This window comes from Ambystoma mexicanum, chromosome 12 (genome assembly GCF_040938575.1).
Source record: "Ambystoma mexicanum isolate Mex_15411 chromosome 12, UKY_AmexF1_1, whole genome shotgun sequence".
Taxonomy (NCBI): Eukaryota; Metazoa; Chordata; class Amphibia; order Caudata; family Ambystomatidae; genus Ambystoma; species Ambystoma mexicanum.
This window is the reverse complement of record NC_090936.1, coordinates 191,716,346-191,734,149: the sequence shown is the minus strand read 5'-3', so window position 1 is coordinate 191,734,149 and position 17,804 is coordinate 191,716,346.

Here is a 17,804-nt window from a genome sequence, read left to right as displayed (position 1 = left end):
TAAGAATGATATTTCATGTTCAATGCACTCAAGAGATCGCATGTTGTGGTGTCATTGGTGTCAGGGAGGCTGTCACTATGTGGGGTGTTTTTATTGTGTTGGCCTGAGGTGAGCAGGTCCGGCTGCATGGATGCAATGACACATTCACTCACCTTATCATGGTCTGTCTACCCGCACTGGTAGTCCACTCCTGGCCCTTCTGCTATGTCTGGGGGTGCACTCCCTAGACAACTCCAGACCCAGCACAGCATAACAGAGTATGTGGGGCTGCCATGTTCATCGACTGCAACAGGGTGGAGGTCATGTCCCTGGACACCATGCACATGCTATACGCCTGGTGTTTTAGTTTGCCATGGTGATGTGTACCATACAGAATACCCCAGCCGCTATTTAGACACTTGTTGACAGTTGCTCAGTGAATCTAAATGCTGCCTTCAATTTCCAGTTTATTGATCCCCGTTCAGTCCACTCCCTCTGAACTCTGCCTTCCCTTTGTCTTGCCTGTTCCCTGCTCCCTTTTTTGTGCCATTATCCCTGCCCTCCGTTTTTCATTCCTTTGTCTTGTCTGCTTGTCTCTTTTCTGCCTGTTGCCTCTATGCCATTTCTTCCTCGGTGACTGCTGCTTGTTTGCCCAGCTGCCTTCTTACAGATCCTGTCTTCACTTCAATTGCTGAGTTCACCTATCGTCATCTTGGACATTCCATCATCGCCTTCCCTGACAGTGTTTGCTTCACTGTCTTGATGCCACGTTATTTAGGTGAAGCCAAATCGTGGCATTGGGTGGGCTTCTGAGGGGATCCTGGGTTTCCAACCTCTCAGTGACTCTATTCAGGAGTTTGCTGTGTTTCTGGTTGCTGACGGACCTGAAGGATCACAATAACCCCTCACCGGAAACAAGGGGTTAGTCGAACCTGATCCTTCACAGCATGGCACTAAGGGGGGCAGGCAGTGGATGTGTTGTGGGTGGGGATGGTGTCACTGTGTGGGGTGTTTTAAATTGCATTGGCCTGAGGTGAGCAGGTCCGGCTGCATTGGTTTGGGGACCACATGGTGATTTGAGGCTGGACAGTCATTGCTTGCAGTTGTTGCATGGCACTCGGGGGGGGGGCACAGGGTGCATCGTTATTGGTGGGAGGGAAGGTGTCACTTTGTGTGGTGTTTTTCATTGCGTTGTGCCGAGGTGAGTAGGTTCTGGCTGCATGGGTGGAGCGGAGACATTGTGATGGGAGGCTGGCGAGTCGTTGCTTTCCTTGGCACTCAGGGGAGCACAGGGTGGGGTGTTATTGGGTGCATGGATGTTTTTCCTGTTCTGACCTTGTGTTATTATTCTCTACTGAGGAATTCTGCAAAGGAGGATGGTTGCTGCTATTCAAGGGAACAGTGCTGTGGATGCCTGCACATAACACCTCAGCAGTGTAGGCTGGTTTGGTCACCTAAGGAGGGGATCCTGGATACATGACTGGGTACAGCTAGAGCAGATTCACAATGGAAAAGATGTGAGGTGAGATGTGCATTTTTCTGCAATTTTCTCAGTCTGCATAACTGTTTAGATGTAGATGTGTATTGTGTGCATGATTGTTGTCAGGGTATGGGGTGGCCACTCCACCTGTATGTTGTTGTGAAACACACGTAGGGTGGCCAGGGCAGAAATGACAAGTGTTAGTTACTGCTTACATTTTGTGCTGTGCCTTCCCCACACGTATTCTCCTATGTGTTGTTGGGGGTCTGCATGCACAATAGTTGGTGTGGGGCATGTGTAAGTGGTAAGGGATTTTGTTGATTGTTTTGTGTGCTTTGGTGTAAACGACATGTATACTGTTGTTTCCACTTGCTATGACTGTGTCAGTTGTTGGTGCATTTGATTTTATGGCTATGGAGACACATAGTTTGCCCCTCCCAGGCATACATTCTCAGGGTGTTGTTATGGGCACACACAGTGGATTGGCTCCGATTCCTCATTAAAGGGCACCAGGGAGGTGGCTTCACTGTGTGTGTTACACAGGTGCTTTTATTCATATGGTGTGTTTGAACGAGTTGACTGCATGCAGCCTCTCCCTGTGCCCTTTGTCCGACCAAGGGCATGGGTAGTGCCTGTGGCTGAGGGCAATATCCTTACCGCATCTCTACTGGTATGCAATTCCGTGTGGCAACATTGTGCAGGACACAAACTGCCACAATAATGTTTTATACTTCTGGTGGGGCATATAGCAATACGCCACCAGAGTGGTCAAGGGAGCGGAAACATGACTTGAGCACCCTGAATGTGTGCTCTGCTATGCCCCTTGTGGCTATGTGTGCAGGATTGTACCTTACCTCGTCTGGTGTGGCAGGATTCCAGAATGGTGTGAGTAGGAATGGTGAGAGCGGGTAGGCACTAACCCCTCCAAATGTATAAATGGTTGTTGTTAGCATTGATTGTCATGGTCTGTTATTCAGTGTGTCACGTGACTGTATGCATGTGCGTGGCAGTTGATATTCACCGATGAGCCAGGTATTGCCAAAGGTTCCTGATGCCAGGGCCCAGTAAAGTGGTGACTGCCAGTAAATAAGGCTGTCATGTGTGCTTCCAGGGAAATTCGCATTGACATGCATGATGACTCAATTTGCATCACAGATGACCTGCACATTGATGGGATGCCAATGCTTTCGGTTGCAGTAAATGTGCTCTGTCAATCTGGGTGGGAGGCATAGCGTGACATGCGTGCAATCACATGGAAAGTGTTCTACAGAATAAAACTCCTGGCACACTGTCTGCCATGCCTGCAGTGTGTGTGACATGTATATGTGCTTACACACATGTGATGTGATGCAGCCCAATACCTGGTGTAGACACTGGGATTGTGTGGTCTGCGATATGACCCCAACAATGGCAGTGGTGCGCTGAAAGGAGCCTGTGGCTATGAAATGTAGGACTGTCAGCGCCTTCTCCAGGGTTGTGAGGGCATGGCAGCAGATGGTGGGTGATGCAGAGTCTTCCTCCCACTCCCTGACCAGGTCTAGGATGGCATGGGTGGACCTGCACCTTGCATATAGCTGGTATGTGGTAGGAAAATCCAGGCCCTTGCCATCCTCATCCTTCTCCTTCTATGGCCATGTACGATGGCTCCCATTATACCTGCATTATTCTTGTCTGAACCACGTTTGAATGGTGTGCATTGCGTGCATTATGCTCGTTGGTTCCTGTGCGCGTTGTACTTTGCGTCTCCTCTCATGTGGCAGTAAGATCACAGGGTTTGCGTGTGACTTTTCCCAACATGAAGTTGCGTGTGGAAATCCATGAATTTGGTTAGGTATGTGCTGGACTGAGCGTGCAATTTTTTGCATGCCGTGTCCCTCGACATGGCCACATTCTTCCTCATTTTGCAGACAGAATCGGTAATATGCATGTTCCGCCCATTTGTTTCTTTGCGCAGTTCCGTCACACACTTTGCATGGTGTGTCACGCAAAGCACTTGACTGCACGCAAAGTCGTGATGGACCCGCCCAAAGTCCCGAAATGTCACACAGTGTCCAATCCATGAAACAGTAAAAGAAGTTTTGCATGCTCAAAAGTGTGCAAAGCCACTTATCAGCGTGCAAATAATTCTGAGAACCAGGCCCCTTATGTGAAAATGCAGAGTGCATTAGGCGGCTGTTATAAGCTTTTTATGTAGATTGTAGAAGTCTCTTTTGCTCCAACCAGTTTGTTTGTGTGGGTGCGTGATGGATCGCTTACCGTAAACATGACAACACGTCCTTGGAACATGGCAGGGTGACATTTGCTCCATGATTTAAGTAGCAGTTAATGGCAAATGAGGAGCGCGAAAAAGACCGACACCAAATGACTAATGTTGCTTGTCGCCCGTTGCAAACATGGCTGCCTTTTCTTGTCTCCTAGAAATACAATGTCTGGCTCTTGTGGTGCAGCAGCAAGCACCCAGGAGGAGCAGATGGAGAAGGCGCATGTCTACAGAACGAGGGCTACCCCGATGGGAATGTCAGAGGAACAAGTTATAATGAGGTATCTGCTTGTCACTGGGACAGTATTGGGGCAGCAAGACAGCATCAGGCGGCACTTGAAGCCTGCACGGAAACTGTGCACTTCAATTCTGGCTCTGGAACTGTTTTCGGTGTTGCACTTCTGGGCCAGTGGCTCCTTTCAAAGTACGTCGCCGTGTCTACTGATGTTTCCCAAACTTTGTTCTGCTAAATTTTGGAGCAGTTACTGGCGGAGCAGGACTAACATGCTGTTGCTCAAAAGTGACATAGAGGAAGCATCGCTCAGGGGCAACAACTTTGTCTTAGAAGCAAGCCAACGCGGGTTCGAATCCGGATCCCATGCTTAGAAATCACTCTCTGGTATTAAGCGCATTATAAATGAACCATAAAATAAAATAAAACTGCACAGAATGGAGGGGGCTTTTATACAATTGCTTGTTTTCCTGACGTGGTGGACGTGCTAGATTGCACACACACCTTCATGAGAGCGTGAGCATATTCCTCAATCATAAAATGGCATAGTCCACAAATGGACAGAATGTGCATGCAGCTGACTTGACAAATACCCCACTTCAACCCATGACTCCTACACACGCCATAGCTGTACCCTCGCTGCAATACTGAGATGTTTGCTACAGGAATGCCAGCGGTCCTCGAATAAGCAGAGCAGTAGAGCAGCAGGAAGTCATTTGGGGGTCGCCAGGCGCCGCACCTGCAACCCCTGAGGTCTCCCTTGCAACACCCGAAAAAAAAAGTTTTACATTGAAGCTCCTGGGCTGTGGCCAGCACCATGTGGCTCTTTGTTTCTGGAGTGGCTGGCTTTCTTCAACTTTTAAAAAAACGGGGGTTTCACAAGTGTGCCACTTTGAGCAGTGACCCTAAATAAGAAAGAATAGGAATAGCAAATAGTTCCTCTTCATGGAATTCTTCACAATAATTGCTAGACTCACTTGCTAGACTCAAATGTTTATTTGAGGCACACTTCAGGACGAGAGTCACTGATTTAGGGCCTCATTATGAGGTTGGAGGTAGCCTTGCCGGTTTTACCGTCAAGGCTACCTCCATACCGGCAAGAAAATCCGGCACCCGCGAATGAGCAATTACCGTGGTATCCTGGCCCTGCCGGACCCGGTAATTGCCCTTTCGCGGGTGCCGGTCGATCCCCATTCCCATTGAGCCGCATCGGGCTCAATGGGAATGGGGATGCCTGTAGCACCGGCACGGTTCATTAACGTGCCAGTGCTACTAGCTTGCTGTGCTTGCGGGTGCCTTTCATTCCGCCAGGCCAGACCTGGTGGAATGAAAGGCACCCCCGAGCACAATTTGGGGTTTGCCGGTCCAGTAACAACAGTACCGGCAAGTATACCGGTACCGTTGTTACCGGACCGGTAACCTCATAATGAGGCCCTTAGTCTGTTCTTAAACACCTCAAATTCACAATGCAGAAAAAAACTTCCAAAAAGCATTTAGAGCAGAATAAGCATCCATTTCAGACTATGTATTTTGCTTTTTTCGCAAGTTGCAATTATAGCATGTTTTCTGCCGTTGTCTTTGTTATAATCATCACAAGACATTCCATCTCGGTATCCTCGGTCACTTGACAAAATCCTTGTGCCTAAAAACTTGTGTACAGTGTATACATGTTTGACCATAGCACATAAAGTGGCCACTGATTTCATTGTGCAACAATTAATGCTTTGTTGTAATGTGTCTTTCCTATCTGCAAGGCATGATGTTCGAGATGTTTGTTTGCATGTATGAGGTAACGAGTGCCCAGAGTACGGGATGCTGTGTGAGTGCATTGCTTTCCCCAGGCTACTCTAAATTCTTTAATACACAGTTATTAACTCTCCCAATGGTATGTATTTTGACAGCCTCTGAAGTCTGAAAAGTAGATCCACGCAGGCTTGACATGTGACCAACTTTGCACCAGACCTGCAGATGAACTGGCCTGCTGTCAAATCTCAGTTACCAGTTTAATGGTATCCACCACACAGTGTAATTTACTTTCTGACTTTGAGAACATTCAGACATGTGATTGCTCATTTTACTATAAGATAGCTCAATGGATTTAGCGCTCGCTTCTGCAATCTGTGTGTGATCTACAAGGTTGCAAGATTGAATCCCAGCAAGGCCAACACAGCCTTGCATCCTTCTGAGATTGATAAATGAGTACCAACACAAGTTGGGTGATATTGTATGTATATGTGTTCTATATAAATTGCTTAAGCGTTAGTCCTGTATAATAATACGGTTCCATGTAATAATGTCGCCACAAAAATCTCGCCATGCAAAAATATCGCCGAAAAATGGACGTTTTTTGTGGCAACATTATTGCATGGAACATGTGGGGGACACCCCCGCAACCCCCAAACTTTTTTTGTTCTTTTTTTTTAAATTTTTTTTTTTGCCCCTGTCCCCATATATATGGTCACCCATATAACATTGCCGCGACCTTCTCCCGGCGATATTATTTACGGCGACCATATATACGGGGATAATATTACCTGATACCAATAATACATCATTATCTTTTGTCCTTCGAAGTATGATTGCATTCACGGTAATTTGGTAATATGGGCCTATACACACTGATATTAACGATACATATGGTGATCCATTCTTGTATGAAATGTATATCACATTACAGTGATATGGTAACCATATTTTTCATAGTGTACTTAAGAACAATGCTATGTGATGCCACTTCCTGTTTTGTGAAGGCGTGAAAGGTCATGTTCTATTTATTCCCGTGATGTCAGCTTGGGGTGGGGTCAAATGACATCACTTCCTGTGCTGTTATCAGAGGTCAAGGGTCATGTGATGTCACTTCCACTACCCCCGACATTTTGTTGAAATTATGTCTCTGAGAGAAGGTTTGTGAGCAAGGTTTGTGTATGTCCTTTTCCTGATACAGTGTTCCAATGGCTCTCTACAGGGGGCAGTGCTTACAAACCCAAGCCATGGCTATTGGCACCACTCTCAATCCACATACTGCAGGAGAGGGCAAGTGGAATGAGATTTACAGGAATGCCCGCAAGAGTATACAGCGCCCTCAGGAGTTCCTATTCCTTCATTTGTCTGCTGATGACCTGATGTATGCACTTGCAAAAGCATGACACATTATCATGTTGTGCGGTATGCTTCACAACCTCAGCATGTGGAGCGCATTACATTCCCGCCTGCTTGCAAGGAAGATGAAAGGGAAGAAGAGGGATCAGAAGTAGGTGACAACAGTGACGGAGAGGGGTGTGGTCCAGATGAGGTACTGGGAACGTGGAAGGAGGTAGTTAACATTGTACACGTGACACAGTACCAGAGGTGCCCATGGAACATCATTGCGCAAAGCAGCGCCCATCCCATGGTCTAGGAAAGCGGTAATGAACGGAAAGCTCGAATCTAAAATGCCGAATGCACGTTTAGTGTGCATTCCGCGTAGTAGATTAGATCTTCTGCCCATACTCCGAACAGCGGAGTGGAGGTTGCAGGGGGGAGGGGGGGTGTCACCGCTCCCCCAGTTCGGTATTATGGCTTGCAGGGGTTACAGGCGTGTCCACCCCATACATTAAAGGCAGTGCGGGGGGCAAATGGGCAGAATCCCAAAAGATCAAATTACAAAATATGGGCGAGTGGGCTCCTTTTGTAAATCGATCTTTTGGGAATGCGTTTGGACATGTGTGCCTATTTGGTTTTCCATACATCAGTACAGCATTTAAGAAGGAAGTAGGTATGTGACGATAGGTGGGCAATAGAGCGGGTTGCTTTGTGGGTTTACACTGCCGAACATCACGGTTAAGTGAAAAAGTCATCATGAAACTGCATCAACACCAACCAGGGTGAACTCTAGCATTTATAACGGCAACAGACAACAAACCACAGCCAGGGGGTCCTTGCAAATATACCACGTGTTGGTGCATGGAACCTTTCGCTCACTCCTTTCTTTTGGGAACTGGGCCCGGCTGCCTAGGCTTTGTGCGCCCAGGTTTGTGTTCCTGCTTGGACGTACCCGGCTGACTATGCCTCAGCACACATACCCAAGACAACATTTTCCTGGGCTACACTCACAGAGGACAAAGTCTCGCCCTCAAGACTGAAGCTACTTGCAGCGCCATCAGACTCAATGGCAGCCGGGTGAAGAGTCCACAGCAGAGAGCCCTATCCCAGGGCAGTCCACATCCCGCTCTTGATTCTGCAGCAGCAACATAAGGGAGTTCAAGCAGTCTGTATGTTATGGCACCCTGGAAGTTAACCCTTTCATCAGTTTGGCATTTTCAGTTGAGGACTGATGCAGAACCCTATTGATTAGTGTTGGAATACTTTTGTAGATGCCCTCTTGCATGTGAGAGCGCCTTCAAGGTGACTGCAAGGCCCTTGCTGCTCCCAGGGACAGCTGTCAGGAGCATGCAAATGACCCGAGAACCACTTCCCTATCTGTGTGTTCACGGTGTGTACATCATTTGCAAGAGTGACCTGGTTCCCTTTTCATTTTAACCTGAGTTCCTTACTGTGCCGTACTTGCTGCAGTAGGTCTAGGTTTTTGGTGTCCAGTGCCATCTCCTTATGCACATTCAACACCACATCCCCAACTAGTATGGCCGTGCTAGACGAGTCATTGTGTGAACTGTGATCAGGGCCTGCCATATTGGTGATCATGACTTAGCATGGCCTTGTGTACCTTCGATTTGCCATTAAGGTAGCCGTGTCCATTTTCACGCCATTATTCACTCTTTTTCCCTCTGTTTAATGTTCCTTCTAACCCAAGGTGCCTGCTCCACCTGCTCCACAGGAATTCCTGCAAGACAGACAGGTAGAACCAGTGCCCTAAGTGGCAAAGAAAAATGAGCAGGGGCTCATTGAGGGGGCATAGCCTAATGACAGGGGGCGGGGGGCTAGGGGAATCGCCTGCTGGCTCATTAGGCCATGCCCCCTTAACAATCCCTGGCTGGATAGGGTACAGGCATCCCCGCCAGGCAGCCCTTTGTAGAGATCAGCACCCTCTCCCCCACGAAGGAGAGGGTGCTGATCTCTCGAAAGGACTGGCTGCATTTATTACCTGAAGAGATGCATGGTGGGGGACAACGCTACACGTTTTCTGTCTTAATGGTGGCACCACTGGCGTAAGGGGGGGCCTCTGCACCCCCGCAGTGCAGGGTGCCCTGCCACCACATGCCTTCCTAAAGAAATGATTTACGTTAAGGACTGAACCATAATGGAAATCATTTCTTTATAAGGGCAGAGTGACTACAAAAATAAACGATTTATCCTTGAAGACCGAGGGCTCCCCCCCAGCACATGACATGGAAGCCTCTAGGCTGGAGGCCTCCATGTCATGGAGTGGGAGATCTCTATAATAATAATAATAATAATTTGCATTTATATAGCGCTACGAACCCTCAGGCATCTGAGCTCTATGACTTCAAAAGAAGTAATTTCTTTTTGAAGTTACTCTGCCTTCATAAAGAAATTATTTCCATTATGGTTCGGTCCCTAACTGAACTAATTTCTTTATGAAGTCGGAGTGACATTAAAAAGAAACAATTTATTTTTTAAGTAATAGGGATCCCCTCAACCCCATGACATGTGCGTGTGTGAGTGTATGGTGAAAGCGTGCAATATTAAATGTACGGGTGGCTGGGTGTGCGTGTCGAGTGTATGGTGAAAGGGTGCACACTTAAATGTATAGGTGGCTGCCTGTATGAGTGTATGGTGAAAGTGTGCACACTTAAATATATGGGTCGCTGGGTGTTTGTGTGTGTATGTATGTATGTTGAATGGTGTGTGTGCTGGTGTTCAGGGGCGCACCGAAACCTACATTTCGGGGGTAGGGGGATGCTAACTCTTCAAATGTTGGGAGAGGTAGTAACTTCACGGGCAGTGGAAGAGGAGCAAACTTATTTGTGTGGGGCATCTGACTTCTTCATGCATTCTAATGAGACTGAAAACAGAGATCCAAAACAATATAGCCCTCTAGCTGGTATTTGCCAATAAAGAGACAACACACAGTGGATGGCAGTATGCCAAATGCAAGGTAAGCAAAGCTATCTCTATCTCTCTCAGATTCCACACCGTTTGAACAGAAAAACACAGTTTATATAATGCTGGTGAGTCACTCTGATGTTATCATGGTCCCTGATCTATGAAAACCTATCTCTACTGCTCATTGGTCCTAATTGCTAAGCTACATGTAGTATCCATATGTCCCACCCTATTGATTGGGTAACTCTCTATTTAAGGTCCCACCCATAAAACATCCCATAAAAATGTACAACCTCATCATGCTTGAATATCATAGGTGAGCTTTAAATTACTTCTCTGGTGAAAAGGGCCATGATGTCTCTGAGTTTCAAGTACCTTGTCCTTGCCCACTTCCAGTAATTCCGGCCCTCCCCTGTCTTGCAACAGTAAATGCGCCATCCTATACTTGACACATTTATTAATAACTATCTTGTGAGTCATGCTACTTCCACCATGTTAAGATTTCGTCACAGCAATTATTTGTCTTTTTAGCCACATCTGCGTTTCTCTGTCACTCCTAGCCGATCGCTGAGATGTTGATCTGTCTGACACTTAGAACATTTCCTGAGATGTTCAGTTTGTCCCATGGACTTCAAATAGTCTGCTGTGTTGTCGTAACTTGATTTACCTTAATAGTTGAACGCTCACAATGGTATCTTGTTCAGTTATGTAAACCTCCCATACAGGGTCTTGGGCCTTGACATTCCTTTGAGGCAGCTACCATCCAGCCACTGCAGCATTTTCCTGAATTAAATGTATTTTTTCAAATAGCGTGCTTAGCTGGGGGCTCTCTTAAAGCTACAGAGCTTAATTCTCTACTGTGCTGGTGCAATTTAAAGTGGCAACTGCTTGTCACGTTTTCTTACCTCTGCAGGCACATTCACTTTGTTATCTACCAATTTTGCTGGACTGCATGTCATAAGCCAGCACTCGCGATTGTTGTCACATTTCATCTAGTGCTCATTGTAGTTATGGGTATCTTTTGGGCATGCAAACAATGTTCCAAGTAGTCTAGTTGGCTGACCCAATGGGTACATGGGACAGTAAACTTCATCAGTTTGAGTGTACTGAGGTACGGTGTCAGCCACATTAGCCATTACTGTCATTTGGAGTGCCTTCTTGCCAGTCTTTTTACATTGCGTTATTGCTATTCTCAAGATGCAAAGAGCCATTAGGACCAGTACCAAAATTGCCAACATAAATTTGAATGCATCTGTCAGCCAGGTAGGCATCCAAGAGAATAGATAACTGAAGCAGCTATCATCCTCAATCTCGTCCACTTCGTCCTCCATTTTATCATGAAGCTCTTTCAAGGAGTATATGGCCTCTGTCAAGTTCCCATTCTCCTCATCATGTGTGGGTGAATATGTACAGCAACTTGGCACTATCTTTGCGCACACTCCTCCCTCCATGGCTCTGAGGAACATACCTGTTCTGTAGGGTCATCAATCTGACAGCTCTTAACTCCTCCTTGATGGCATTGAAGCCTTTTATTGTGGCATTAATAGTTTATAACAGTTCCCACCTAGTAATCTGGATCCAATGTGCATTTGCTGCTGCTTGCAGACCAGGCATTAGAAAGGATCTGAAGAACGTTGTTGTTTTATCAAACAACTTATTACTCTCTGGGATTTCATCGAATGCAGCATTAGCCTCTTTGGAAATATAGTTAGTTCTTTTTGTGCTTTTTAGGCCTAGGGATCTTTTCTTCCTGTTGTGTGCCATTCAAGGAAAAGTCCCAATGGTAGCCTCACTTTGTGGTATTACTAATGCTGGTGCATTTAGTAGCACCATACATAAGGATATGAGAACATTAGTATAGTTTACTTCGTACCGGGCAATAGTAGGTTATTATTTTTCAATGGTGAGTGAGGTGTGCTGTATATACCTTTTTCAAAGCATTTTCAACCAACTTTAATGACAATAATAAAAGATTTGATTGATATTTTTATTTCAAACCACTTTCACTATTATGTGGTTCATTGAAAAATATACAAATAGTGCTGATATAAAACAAAAACATAAAAATGTGGAAGATAAAAAATAGTCCCAATAAAAATTTAAAGATAGAAAAGTAGAAAGAATAGTCTCTTATAGATGTATGCTCTTGTCAAAAATAGTCCTTAAAACTGGGCTGGTGATATATTCAAAAAGTCCTCAGCATCAACTCCTTTCTTACTGTTGCAGTGATAGTTCAGCGCCAGGTTCCTCAAGTGGTGCAACATGATTTATATCTCCATTAATCTCAAGTTCCTTACTCCTTTTGTCTTCTTTCTCAGCATGCACTTGGGCTCTTGTCCTTGGTCTGTTTTCATTCTCTTCTCCCTCGGAATCCTGGAAGTTGGGCAGGGAGGCAGCACTCTTGTATCGTCTTATGTTAGCTATGTTGACCCACAGAAAAAAAAGTTGACAACTGCAGTAGTATTCAATTCTATTTCATATTTTTCTGTGCCTTTAGCGATACCTCCCTGCCTTTCCCTTTCCTGTCAAGAAATGAAAGTGAGAGACATTTAGTCATGGTCACCAAATAGTCATGAAACTCATTTTCTAACACAGTCACAGTGTTTTTTGGAACCTCTCTGTGTGCACGTAATACAACCAGCCCTTATGCAGCGGGTCACACAATCTTGCTAAACCGTGATGCCCGAGTGTTTTGTGAGCTTTATAAATGTAAAATAAATAAATCTCCACGACCCTCCCTGCGATTTATTCACCATGTATACAGCAGTGTTGCAGGGAGATTCTGATGACACTATCACTCCCTGCTTCATGAGTGCATTTATTGTTTCATAAATACCCTCATCTGCTTCTTTGGACATTGGATACGGTTTTTCTCAAGGTAAAATTGCCCCTTTCTTTAATTTTATTTTTACTGCTCCAATCCCTTTTAACAACCCCACATCATATGGACTGGTCATCATAGTGGGCCGGGTACCCTTGCCAAATCTTTTTCCATAAATTATGGTACCTTTTTAGCTAGCATTGTTTGTTGTGGCACCTCTTTATACTCTATTCTCAACTAACATGGTATATTTATCTCAAACAATACCTCACCACTGTAGTCAAACAACTCATCATCTGTCAACTGCGTCAGTCTGTGTGAGGCGGTGTGCTATTACTGTGCGCCAACTCACCCCTTCCTCATCAGGGTTGTGTAAAATCACTCTATACTCCCTCACTACAGCCATCTCAAGCTCATTTTTAACCCATTCCCCTTCAGTTAAATGATGTAGGTATCTGTGTGTTCTGAATAAAAAGTCTGTGGGTAGTCTCAATAACTGTCCCTCAATGCGGGGAAGCCATGCTAACATCACTTGTACTGCATAGAAAAATATTTCAGGATCCACTGGTACTCACCTCTGTACTTTCTGCCCATGAAAGGTGTGTATGTATTCCTTTGCTGTCTGGAAATGTATGCCTGGCTTAGAGCATATTATGCAGTCCTCTGTGAATGATACTGACATATTGGGCCTCATTACAAGTTTGCCGGTCCGTTAACTACGGTACCGGTAAGCTTGCTGGTACCGTAGTTATCGGACCGGCAAACTATGAGTTCTGCTCACGGGTGCCTTTTCTCCTGCCAGGTCTGACCTTACGCGAGGAACGGTACCCGCGAGTTGAGCATGTCGGATGCACCGGCACCATCGTTTTAAAACACACTAATTGTGCAAGCTAATGCCTTATGTATTCCATACTTGTGTGGTGCAAAACAAACTATTCCTTGTGTCAGCTGCATTTGCAGGAGAATTTAAAGTGCAGTTTCAAATGTGTCCTTTCTTATCTTATAATTTCATTTCTTCTGAGGAAGGCGGAGGGGCAGAGCCTGAACATGCGCTCTAGTCAATTCTTGCCCCACTACAAAACTATTCTAGTGCAGCTTCATTGTTATAAGCAGTTAACTCTCTCCTTTAAATCTGAAAACACCCACTTATTGACTGCTGTGAGAATAAGCAGTCTCCTGTCCCCTCTCTACCCTTCCAATCACTTCCCTGGCATGCAAGTACTAAACCCACATGAAGATTACAATTGCCTAAAGAATGATGCATTTGAATGCAGGTACTAACAGTGAAATGCTATACGTTAGTCATTTCTCTGCCTTTGTTAACAGCAACAGCTGTGTAGGTCAGCCAGATTGTGTCAACATATCCCAAAATGTCAAGGAGGAGGGCCGAATTCCAGCCAGCTCAAATGTGTTGGGCCACTACGTGTTTAATCCCTTGGTTACTTATTAGTAATCTTCATTACTTATAGCCCTATTCGTCCTCGTCCCAGGACTTGTGTATGAGGCACTTATGACTCATACACAAGTACTGGGATGAGATGAGGTAGAGGGACATGGAGATAATACCTGGATTAGTTACCTGTAATCTTCATTACTCCCAGTCCCACTCTTCCTCATCCCAGTACTTACCTAAGAGGCAAGGAGCCGCATAGGTAAGCACTGAGACAAGGATACGGGACATGGAGGTAATTCTGTCCCAAGAAGCTGATTTAAGGTGGTTGTGGCAAGGGGGTGGGCTGGATGGAGGGATGTGTGCGGGTGGCTGGGGGTCTGGGGTGGAATGGGTATTGTGCGATAAATTGTAATGGTCATCCATGTTCAGGCTAAGCAGGCTTGTTATAGTGGCTAGACCAGCATTTGGGTGCTGCCAGTCTATCAATTTCTTACTGCAGCATTGTATATTTTTCTGGGCATCTATCATAAAATAACCATGATAAGTGTTATTGCTTTGACTGGCATTTTGGTGCAACCAGCCTAGGTATGTCTAAATGTGGCCTGGCATGCTTTACTACAATATGGTACTACGTGTCTAGACTGGTCTACGTTGTGCAGCCAGTTGGACATGCTTTCATTGTGGCATAGCAAAGCAGTATATCAATTAAAGCATGAATGTTCCTGTGCGCTGTTGGTGACTTCCATGTATTGGATTTTTAGATTGGTATTGCCCAACATATCAATTGCAAAACCTCTGACCTTTTAGACAATGTTTCTCAGAAAGTGTGCTGTATAATGCACTAAACCACATATTTATATGTTTCTCCTAGTGCAGTGTGTGGTGTAACCCGTTTGTGCGTATTGTGCAAGCGTGATAATCTAGGCGGGCCCAGAGTGTGGCACAACCCGTGATTTGTTGCCGAGTTGGGGGGGCTTAAGCATGGCTTGCAGGGGGCCCCCAAATGTTGTTTTATGCCACTGAGTGGCACTGCCCCATGCCAGGCATCCTTTTAGCTAAGAGATGCAGCGATGGCTGATCATTGCATCTCTTAGCTAAAGGGATCCCTGGTGAGGGGCAGCAGCGCCATAAGGCTAAAAAGGTGAGGCTGCTGGAAGTAGTGGCTTTTTTCCTAAAGCCTGAATGTCCCGCATTTGTGGGAACTTCAGGCCTTAGGAAAAAAGGCCTAAGTTTCCAGCGGCCTCACCTTTCTTCCATAATGGTGGCACCAGCGCACAGGCATCTCTTGATTAAAGGGATGCCTCGGAGGCGCCAGCGGCACCATTATGGAGAAAAGGTATTTTTTTCTGATGCACCCACGTATCACTGCTACCCTGAGCCAACGCTTGCCACCCTGTACACTCGTGGCCTGAGCTCACTCATCCCCAAAAAGAGCCTGGGTGTGATACACACCCTCCAGGCGGACAAGGGACACTGCCAGAGGGTAACCACACCCAAACACATGGGTGCTGAGAGTACCAGCCACCATGAGCTCCCTAGCCTCACCACCTCCAGCACGCGCCACCAAATCAGTCACGCTGTGCATGCCGCTTCCGTTCTCGATGACCCCACAAGCCAACAAGGGGCCTCAATAGACCGACTGGATGGAGGACTTCCACCACTTTGTGAGATGCTCCGTGGAAAGGGACTAGCCACACCTGCGCGACGTCTTCATCAATCATGTTGGAAGTGAGATCAAACACAATCCCGGCCGCCGACCAACCCTATTTTCCCTCCATGATCGCTACCCTGAACAAACTACTCATCATCGAAACAAATAGAGACTATGAAAGATGCCTATTCAATCAGTGCACGCAGAAGCCCGAGGAAACCGTGGATGAATGCATCACCCGCCTCAGAGCGAAGGGAGCACACTGCCAATTCGACGCATTCTCCCTAGATGAGGCCATACGACAGCAAATTATTGAAGGTTGCCTATCACCCACTCTCAAGAAACAGCTGCTAAAGAAGTCCCTTTCAATAGATGAAGTCAGCAAACTCGCCAGGATCTTTGAGAGGGTTGATGCCTAGGCTGCATCTATGTCGGGTACCCCAGCAACGAAACATGACAACACTGAACTCATCGCCGCAGTCCAGCAACCTACCCAACGGTCGGGGGAGAGAGGGGCCATGCCCTACAGGATACCTACCCAGCCTGGACCCAGACAGCATAGACAGTGCTACCGCTGCGGCATGGCGTTTCCTCACTCGGGATCCTGTCCGGCTCTGTCTCAAAGATGCGCCAACTGTGGACGTGAGGGACACTTCCAATCTGTCTGCAGGGAAGGAAGGCCATTCCCTACTCTGAGACCTCAGACGCCTACCAGACTGCCATATCGACCATCACAACCGCAGCACCAACCTCAACACTGCCAGAACAGAACTTACCAGCCCAACCAGCGAGGCTATATTCGGGCTATTGATGAATACCTAGCCCCAGACTATCCACATGACTACAACTCCTATGATCAGCCTCCCTGCCTGGTTGATGAATATGATGAACCCCCTCAAGACTTCCATGATCATCACTACCTATACCCGACCACACCATATCAAAGCACTGTCTACTATGACCAACCACCACACGATGAGTATGCCAATCTTATCCAAAATGACAACGAAGCAAAAGAGAGGCCCCAAGGATCCCTGTCAGAATGGGAAACAACCTTTACCACCTCTTAATTGACTCTGGCGCGACTGTCAACATCATGGGGGAACAGGAATACCTGACCATCCCCGACAAACCACTGCAAGAGAGAACGTGCTCGAGGATTTTTCAATGGGGGGCAACTATACCCCTGCACGCCATCGGGCACTTCAGGTGTCAACTCTTCCACAAAGGTCTGAAAACTGACACGATTCATGTCATCAGATCCCCGACTAGAAGCTGGTGCCTCCTCAGCTACCACACGGCTTCTCACCTCGGGCTCATTAAGATGACGTGATTACATCTTCAGCTGGGGGGTGTAGTCAGGACTACAGCGTGGCCGCCATAGCTACTAACAACTCCCACAGACTCATCTTCAAACAGGATATCATGGGGAAATGTTCATGTCTGTGCACAGGACTAGGCAGGTTGAGGGGCCCACCCGTCAAGCTTCACATCAACCCATCGGTGCGCCCCGTCCCACAACACCCAAGGAGAGTTGGATTCCACCTCCAAGAAGCGGTCTCTAAAGAACTGAATCAGCTGCTCGCTGATAGCATCATTGAGCCAGCCACAGGTCCAAACACCCTGGGTGTCTCCTCTAGTCATCATGCCAAAAGAAAGGGGCCGGTTACGCCTCTGCGTAGACATGAGGGTGGCAAATACCACTATCCAAAGAGAGAGGCTCCCAGGACTGTGCATTGAGGACATGATTGTACAACTCAATAATTTGGTGATGTTCTCAAAACTTGACCTGATACAAGGATATCACCAGCTGGAGCTCCATCCAGAACTAAGAGGAATTACAACTTTTACTACCCATGATGGCCTATTTCACTACCAGCACCTGCATTTTGGCATCTCGTAAGCAGCTGAAATCTTCCAAGAAGCCATTCGACAGGTAATCAGGCCGATCAAAAGGGCACTAAATTATAGTGATGACATCCTCG